Raw genomic sequence first — 9,958 nt, forward strand, 5'->3', positions numbered from 1 at the left:
AAAGAGGTGCCAGAGTTGGGCAATCCAGATGTGGAGAGGTAGGTGGGTTGTGAGTTTGGGGCTCCGAGACACTCTAAAAATGAGAACTCTTCTCAGGGTGGAGGTGGGTGAGGAAAGAGCATGAATAAATGTGGGTGAATGGATCAGAATGGGATTCCTTTTAATGTTCTTCAGAGAAATTAGATAAATATTGGAATTCTTTTTAAAGTTCTTTTTGGGGCACCTGGGTGGCTCAGTCGGTTAAGCGTCTGCCTTTGGCTCAGGTCATGATCTCAGGGTCCTGGGATGGAGTCCCGCATCAGGCTCCCTGTTCAGCAGGGAGCCTGCTTCTCCCTCTCCTCCCTGCTTGTGCTCTCTCTCGCTATCTCTGTCTCTCTCTCTCTCGCAAATAAATAAAAAATAAAATCTTAAAAAAAAAATAAAGTTCTTTTTGGATGCAGGATTGGCCTTTTAAAATGTGACTCCAGGGGCGCCTGGGTGGCTCAGTCGTTGAGCATCTGCCTTCGGCTAGGGTCATGATCTTGGGGTCCTGGGATCGAGCCCCGCGTCGGGCTCTCTGCTCAGCGGAGAGCCTGCTTCTCCCTCTCCCACTCCCCCTGCTTGTGTTCCCTCTCTCGCTGTGTCTCTCTCTGTCAAAAAAATAAAATCTTTAAAAATAAAAAATAAAAAAAATGAAATAAAATGTGACTCCATGTGGAGACCAGATCACTTGGAGCCCTAGGGATGAGTAGGAATAAGATTCTTGCAGACAATAGAAAACAAGTCTGAATAATTTAAGAAAACAGATTGATTGGAAGGACATTGGGTACATCAAAGAACTGTAGGAGAACTGGCAAAGTGGGCTCAGAAAGTGAGCAGGACCTAAGGGGACGAGGCCATCTGGAACACAGCTGGATCACACCACCGGAACAGTTTGCTTATCTTGTCGCTACAGGACATTCACTGTTTTCAGCCCTTAACTCTGCTCTCACTGCTGTCACTCCACCAGATGCTGCCCCCAGCACCAGAATTAATGCTGTAATATCCCATTCTTGCTTCTTTGTATCAAGACTCCACATCATGTGTAGGGAGTTTCTAGATGGTTGACATTAGGTCACACGCCTATTCCCTAGCTGTGAGGAATCTGGGAGAACAGGTATTGGTTCTTTTTGGCCTCCTTGGTGGGAGGCAGAAACTGCCCCCTGCCCAAACTCATGGTTTGGGCAATGATGGTTCCCAAATAGGAAGTCTATTTGTATCACCAAACATGGCAGCCAGACATGTACTATAGAACCTCATTAGAGGTAGTACCTTGTGTGAAGGATGATTAGGAGATGGCCATTGTTTTTTAATCAGTCAGAGTACGATTCATTATGCTGCAGTGACAAATGACTACAAAATCTCAGTGGTTTACAGCAACAAAAGTTTATCCCTCACTCATGTCTATTGCAGATTGTCCGTATTGTCTTCACTTTTGGACCCAGCTGATGAAGCTTCTCTACCTGGAGCACTGCTGATCTCACAGCTGCAGGGGTGGGGCATGAGGGGAGCATAGCAAGCCACACTCTGACTCTTAAAGCTTATACTTGGCAGTGACAAACATAATTCTGCTCACATGTTATGGGCCAAAACAAATCATATGTCCAAACCGGATATGTGATATGATCCCAAGGAGGGGCAATTACTATCTTTGAAAAAGGATAAGGTGTAACCCTGCCATTATCAGGGAGGAGGGAAAGGTGTGTTAGGTAGTGGGAATGAGCAAATTAGAGGCAAGAAATAGAATGATGTTTGGGCAGTAAATAACATGCTATTAATGATGTATAAGGCTCAAGGCAGGAGAAAGTAAGCAGTAGTAACAGAGGGGAATAGACAATACCCTTGTCTTCAGGATAAAGAGCTTGATCCTTATTCTGCAGGCAATTAAACACCCTTGTGGGTATTTAAACCAGAAGATGACATGGCTAGATTTATGCTTTAGACAGATTGCTCTGTGTGAAGGATGATTTGAGAGAGATCTGTTAGGAGGCTATTGCATTTGTTCAGGTGAAGAGTGATGACAGCCTGAACCTGAGAAGCTAATGGGGTGAGGACATGGAGACAGATAGAGAAGAGGCAGAGTGGCTGGCTGTGTTGATTGATCAGATGTGAAGGGTAAGAGAAAGGAGGGAGAGAGGATGCTCTAAAGTGTCCAGCCTGGGCAATTCAATGTGTTTAACCTACCTACCAAATAATAAAGCTGAGCGTCCAGCACCACCAAAGCATCTTGCAATTTAGAATCTTCTCTTTCCCTCGATGTATACATAGTGTCCAAGGCTAAAAGCGCCTAAGAAAATCAGAACGGCTACATATCACCATCAAATCCTAGTGTAAAAAGATGGAAGTCAGATAGGAATGTTCTTCCTCAAGTGACTACTTGATCTGTTTTTTTTTTCCATTTATCTTCCTTTTTATCTTCCTATCTTGCTTCTTCTCCAATCCTTTATGGTGCAGTGTTGCTAGAGTGAGAAGGGTACTCACTTTCACACACGACTGATGAAAGTGTAAATTCCAGCAAGCTTTTTTTTTTTTTTCCAGCAAGCTTTTTGGAAAACAATTAGGCAGTATGTTCCAAGAACTTAACTATGTTCAGACTTTGGCCAGATAATTCTACATCTAGTAATCGAACATAAGAAAATAATTATCAATGGACAAAGATTTATGTACACAAGTGTTTATTCCAGCAATATTTATGATTGTAAAATAACTGGAAACAACCTCAATGTAAAAATTGGGATATTGTTAGGACACATCTATGTTTTCATTAATAATATTTTCAAAAGATTTTAAATGAAATGGAAGAATGCTGATATCATAATGTTAAGAAAAAACAAGATATAAAAGGAAATACCTTTTATAATATCAAGTTGTTTTATAAGAGCAGAGAAAAACTGGAAGAAATTACATCAGAGAGTTGTGGTATTGTGGATGACTTTCATTTTCTTTATTTTCTTTTCATTGTCCCCCAGTTTTTGGAAAGTAGTGATTTCTTTTATAATCAGAAGAAAAGCCACTTTCCCAACCCTACCCCACCTGCACTTCTTAGATCAGCTCTGAGCTGATAAGGCAAGGTCAGTGACAATGTGAAATAGTTAAAAGACAGGGAAGTTAACTCAACTCTTGGGACAAATTACTAGAAAAGAGGGTGCAGCACCAAGCTGAGCTGCACTCACCTACCCATAGGAGTTTAGCAATTAGTTAGTAGCTGATTAATGCTGTATTAGTTACCTGTCAGAATTACAGAGAAGAGCTGGGCTTTTCAATTTGCCCGTTAGAGGTTAGGACCGGAAGCTAGAAGATACCAAGCCACCAGGGGGGCTCAACTAATAGAGATGGCCTCTCACCTTCTGCCTCTTCCTCCATCCTTCAACCAGAACAGCTCTGTCATCTGAGTGTCTCCCCACCTTGCAGGCCAGGACCAAAGCTTAACTCCTCCCATTCAATTCCTGGCTCTGAATAATCATCGGGGAGAGAGCAAGCATGGCCTGGGAAACATGTCACTCTCTAATTATGGTTAATAAGGCCCTTAAAAATTGGTCACCAGCCAAAAAACATTAGAGGGGGAGGGAGAAAGAATCTACCACGCCCTCAATGACATCAACGATTTGCTAGGCAGTTGGTACAGTTTTCCTGGTTATACCATCCATGGAAAGAGTAGAGAGAAGGAGACAGATTCAGGGAATATTTAGGAGGCAGGATAATCAGGGCTTTGTGGTTGATTATACGGGCAGAGTGAAGGGGAGGGCGCAATCACGAATGACTGGGGACTGTTTGGGGTCAGAGGGACTAAATAGTGTCACTGGCAGGTGTGGCAGGACCAGGACTGAGAAGGTGGCCTGTGGATTTGGTTTGGTGATGTTAACCAAGGAGGTGGAGGAGATGGCTCCCTTGATCTGGATATTGGTTACTTACAGGGAAAATAAATGTATTAATGATGATGGGAGACAATTTTCTTATTATCAGAGAAGCAGTACAAATACGGAAAGGGGAACACTAGAACAAACTGTGGAACTGGATTGGATGTATAGGTAGTGTTGTGAACTCATAGTTGTTTTACTGTGTAGATAGATATAGATATAGATATAGATGTTGGGTAGGCATAGAACTTTTCCTGGCTCTTTCTGGCAAGAGGCCTGGACCCAGTGGTGCTCTTATAACAAAGAGCAACTTAGCACCCAGATCTTGGTTTCTAAACACCTTACTTAAAGGAACCAGGGTTCATTGGATAAGTTGCCAATTCCAGGACTGTTCCAAGGAAAACACAAGTTGAGTCTGAAACATCTGCTTGCTCCAGAAAATAAAGAAGCTCTCAAAAAATATTGGGAGCATGTTGGGGTCCCAGGGTGGCTTAGTCGGTTAAGCGTCTGCCTTCGGCTCAGGTCATGATCCCAGGGTCCTGGGATGGAGCCCCGCATCAGGCTCCCTGCTGGGCGGGAAGCCTGCTTCTTCCTCTCCCACTCCCCCTGCTTCTGTTCCCTCTCTCGCTGTGTCTCTCTCTCTGTCAAATAAATAAATAAGATATTTAATAATAAATAAATAAATAGATAAATAAATAAAATCTTAAAAAAATATTGGGATCATGTTAAACGACACAGGATTCAACTGGAAAAGGCTCCCACTGGCCAAATACGAAACAAATTGAGCACCAAAATAAATAATATTAATAATGCATTATAAACTACTGAATAAAATAGGAATCCATAAATCTACACTGATACAAGGAAATGAATAAATAAATAGAAAGCTCTACTTTATGGTAGAATGCCAACTAATTAATGTAGAAGAAATAATGTAATTAGAAAATCACCATGTGGTAACAACCCTAGTAATTAATGGTTCAGGGAAAATAGTGGATGAAAGTTTGATGAGAAAAAGGATATTTACATAGTCCCAAAGTATCTCCCTATAAAATACTTAGAAATTATTTTTAGATTAATAACCAATTAATTAGTTTGCAGTGGAAAAACAAAATGATAAGAGCTAACATCACCTGTAACAGAACAAAATGACATTGTAGATTTCCTGATACGATGCACTAAGAACACAGCATCACATTTGTGATATTCCTGCCCCTCAAATCATAACCTGAATCTAATCATGAGGAAACAATAGAAAAACCCAAATTGAAAGCCTTCAAAATGTCTGACCTTCAAAAATGTCAAGATCTTAAAGACAAGCAAAGCCTGAGAAACTGTCCAGATTGAAGAAAATACACGACAACTTAATGCTGTGCGTGCTTCTCAGTTGGGTCCAGAACAGAAAGGAAAGGGGAAAATAGGAAGGCTTTAAAAAAATTATTTGTTGGGGCACCTGGGTGGCTCAGTCAGTTAAGCGTCTGCCTTCGGCTCAGGTCATGATCCCAGGGGCCTGGGATTGAGCCCCACATCGAGCCCCACATGGGGCTCCCTGCTCAGCAGGGAGCCTTCTTCTCTCTCTTCCTCTGCCACTCCTCCTGCTTGTGCTCTCTGGCTCTCTCTCTCTGTCAAATAAAGAAATAAAATAAAAAATTTAAGAAAAATTATTTGTTTTGTTTTTTGCTTATTTTGTTCTGTTTTATGTTTGCTATCATGGACAGTATTGGGATAATTGAAATATGGATGAAGTCTGTGGATTAGATAGTACTGTATCAATGTTAATTTCCTGATTTTGATAGGTATGCTGTAGTTGTGTAGAATAGTGCCCTTGTTTATAAAGCCAACGGGCATCATGTCTGCAACTTATTCTTACATGGTTTAGAAAATTATATATGATTATATCTTGTATATTTATGTATGAGAGATAATGAGAAGGTGGGGGTGGGAGGAAGAAAGAGAGAAAGGGAGAGGGAGAGAAGGGTAAAATATTAATAAGTAGGAGAACCTGGGTCCTGGGTGAAGAGTATACAGGATTTCTTTGCATCCTTTTCTGTAGCTTTGAAATGATCTCAAACTAAAAGACAAAAACAAAAACAACTTAACATAGAGAATGTAGCTATTCTTATTATGGTCTAATTGAAAATAATAAGAATATATTGAAAAACATATTCTTCAGAAAAATACTCTTGACACAGTATTAAAGATAGATATTGCTAAGGAACTGAATTAACTAAGTGCCTTAGGGAGACAGCAAGTGTCAATGATTTGTCCCCAGGGCCAACATTGTGCAAAGCCAGAAAGCAGATACGGCTCATATGGCTCATATGGCTGACTGGATCTAGATTACAACTTCTTGGTGAGACTCTAGTCCTTTCCTCCAGAGACCCACTAGAAGTAATAAGAGAAATGAAGCAATGTAATAGAAGACAATGCAATAAACCGATAAGCCAATAGGCACCATCTAGTGGCAAGAAGGTGATTTTTTTCCCTAGGGTTAAAGATTGTCAAAATCAAAGTGTGTGGGCCAAATTGCTCTTTTCCTACCAGTAGGACATGACAGTTTCCAATGTCGCACATCTTCATCAAGCTTGCTAAGATCAGACTTACCGAGTTTTATCATTTTAATGAGTATAGAATGGTATGTCCTATAAACAAAGTTCGATTAAGAGGTTTGGATTTTTGTTTTTTTAAGATTTTACTTTTTAAGTATTCTCTGCACCCAACATGGGGCTCGAACTTAAAACCCTGAGATCAAGATTTGCATGCTCTACCAACTGAGCCAGCCAGTTGCCCCAAGAGGCTTGTTTTATTTTATTTTATTTTTAAAAGATTTTATTTATTTTATTATTTATTTATTTATTTATTTATTTTCTTATATATTTTTAAAATTTAAATTCAATTTAGTTAACACATAGTGTATTATTAGTTTCAGGGGTATAATTTAGTGATTCATCAGTTGCATATAACACCCAGTGCTCATTACATCAAGTGCCCTCCTTAATGCCTATCACCCGGTTACCCCATCCTCCCATCCACCTCCCCTCCAGCAATCCACAGTTTGTTCCCTATAGTTAAGAGTCTCTTATGGTTTGCCTCCCTCTCTGTTTTTATTTATTTATTTTAGAGAGAGAGTGGGGGGGGGAGGGGCAGAGGGACAGGGAGAGAAAGAGAATCTCAAGCCAACTCTGTGCTGAGCACAGAGCCGGACGCAGGGCTTGATCTTACAACCCTGAGATCATGACCTGAGCCAAAATCAAGACCCCAGTGTTCAACCGACTAGCCACCCAGGTGCCCCACCAAGAGGCTTGTTTTAGATTCAGGTTTATTTATTTAGGCAAGACTACTTCACACATGATGCTATACACTATCTATTGTATCACATCAAGAGGCACATAATGTCTGGTTGGCAGTCAGTAGGTTCAAATGTGGTCAACCTCATCCATCAATACATTTAAGAATAAGGTCCCTCATCAAACTTTTACCTCATGGTTTTAGCAACCATTGGTAATCATTGCTTAGATCCATCCTTTCCTAAAAGATTCAAAAATGATAATCTAATTTTATCATTCCTTCTGCATTTATTAACTGCAGTGCTTCTATAAAGAACTCTCCCTCATCAATGAGTAGTTTCCTTGAAGTCCACCGTATATAGGAAAAGAAGTATATGTTTGATAATTTCCATATTATCAATTTTTAGAATAATGAGCTGGTAACCTAGCAATTTGGTGGCCAAAAAGGTTTTTTTTAAAGAATTATTGGGACGCCTGGGTGGCTCAGTCGGTTAGGCATCTGCCTTTGGCTCGGGTCATGATCCCAGGGTCCTGGGATGGAATCCTAAGACGGGTTCCCTGCTCAGTGGGGAGCCTGCTTCTCCCTCTGGCTGCCACTCCCCCTGCTCCTGCACACACACACTCTCTCTCTGACCAATAAATAAAATCTTAAAAAAAAAAAAAGAATTATTAAGGGGTGCCTGAGTGGCGCAGTTGGTTAAGTATCGGACTCTTACTTTCAGTTCAGGTCATGATCTCACAGTCCTGATCTCAGGGTCATGAGACCGAGCTCCAGGTGAGAGGCTCTGTGCTCAGCATGGAGTCTGCTTACAACTCTCTCTCCCTCTTTCTCTCCCCCTCTCCCACTGTCAAAATCAATCAATCAATCAATCAATCAATCTTTTTTAAAAATTAAGAATTTTTAAGAATTCTGGCAGGATTTTTACATATTTTTTATCCATTGCAATGATTATTTCTTTAAAAATACACTATCTTCAAGTATAATTTATATGCAATAAAATGCACCCATGTAAAGAGTACAATTGAATGAGTTTTGAAAAATGTACATACCTATGTACCTACCACCACAATCAGGATATAAAACATTTCCATCATCAAAAAAGTTCCTTTGCACCCCTTTGCAGTCAGTCAGTCCTACCCCATCTCTGGCCCGAAGCAACTGCTGATCTGCTTTCTGTCACTATAGATTTGATTTAAGTTTTTTAGAAATTCCTAAAAATGAAATCATTTCTCTGAATCCTTTTACTCGATTAGATCATATGATAAGTGCCTTATTATTCTTTTTGATGCTCATATTGTTGCCAATTTCAGCCAGCAGAGCCTCTTCAGTTTGGCTCTTGGTCATTTTGACATAACCCCTGTAGTGTTTGATAGCTTCCTGGTTTTCAGGCCCCAGATTCACCAGGTATATTTCTTATTCTAGATCTGAAATTAGCTATTTCACCATAGAATTTGCTTCCTTAGTATTTTGAGACTACACTCTGGGCACTAGGGTTGCTTGTTGCATCCCTATTAAGTTATTATTAACTTATTAATAAGTAATAAGTTATTATTACTTCCAGACCTTTCCAGTTAGCAGAACAAGGAAATAACCATTTTTTTGAAAGAGAAAGTAAATAATGAGTTCATACTGATAATTTCTACTTAAATTGAAGATTAGAAATTTCAGCTAATTTTTTATTTTATATTTTATCTCTGTTCTCTTAAGATAAAAATTTGTTTTTATAACATTAACATATTATTTGCTTTCAGGAAGGATCAAAATATATGGTAGGAAAAAGCAAATATGTAATTGTTAATTGTTAATGATTAATATTTTTATTAGAATATATGTGCATAGGTATTTTTAAAATAACAGTTTCAAAAGAGTAATCACAGTATTTTAATTAACACTAAAACAACTAAATATAGGTTAAGATTTCTTTGTCATTCCTATAGTCTTTAGAATATATCCCACAAAAAAAATGTAGTCAAAATACTGCTTTCACGATCACCTGAAATAGCTCTTCTCTGGTTGTACCATCAACTTGATGTAGAATTAAGCTCACTTGTTTCAGTTTGGCTTAGATTTTTAGGGATTGTTTTGTTCTTTTATTTTTTTAAGTTAACCTTATGTTTTTAAGTTATTTAATAACCACATTTGCAAGGTTCCAGATCAAAACCATCTGACAAATTTCATTCAGAAAGGTTTATTTCCATCTCTTATTTAATAGATTTTATCTTTTGAAAGCAATTTTAGGTTTACAGAAAAATGGACAGAAAGAACTGAGTTCCAATAAAATAAAAAGAAAGAAAGAAAGAAAGAACAGAGTTCCTATATACTCCCTTCCCCTTCCCCCATCCTCCACCCTTTCCCCTTTATTAACATCTTGTATTAGTGTGGTACATTTGTTACAATTGATGAGCCAATGTTGATACATTATTATTTTTTTTTTAATTTTTTTTTTCAGATTTTATTTATTTGTGAGAGAGAGAATGAGAGACAGAGAGCATGAGAGGGAGGAGAGTCAGAGCGAGAAGCAGACTCCCTGCGGAGCAGGGAGCCCGATGCGGGACTCAATCCCGGGACTCCAGACCGTGACCTGAGCCGAAGGCAGTCGCCTAACCGACTGAGCCACCCAGGCGCCCATGAGAAGGGATACAATTTCTTTTTTTTTTTTTAAAGATTTATTTATTTATTTGAGAGAGCGAGAATGAGAGAGGGTACATGAGAGGGGGGAGGGTCAGAGGGAGAAGCAGACTCCCTGCTGAGCAGGGAGCCCGACGCGGGACTCGATCCCGGGACTCCGGGACCGT

Source organism: Neomonachus schauinslandi, chromosome 2 (assembly GCF_002201575.2).
Source record: "Neomonachus schauinslandi chromosome 2, ASM220157v2, whole genome shotgun sequence".
NCBI classification, from domain to species: Eukaryota; Metazoa; Chordata; class Mammalia; order Carnivora; family Phocidae; genus Neomonachus; species Neomonachus schauinslandi.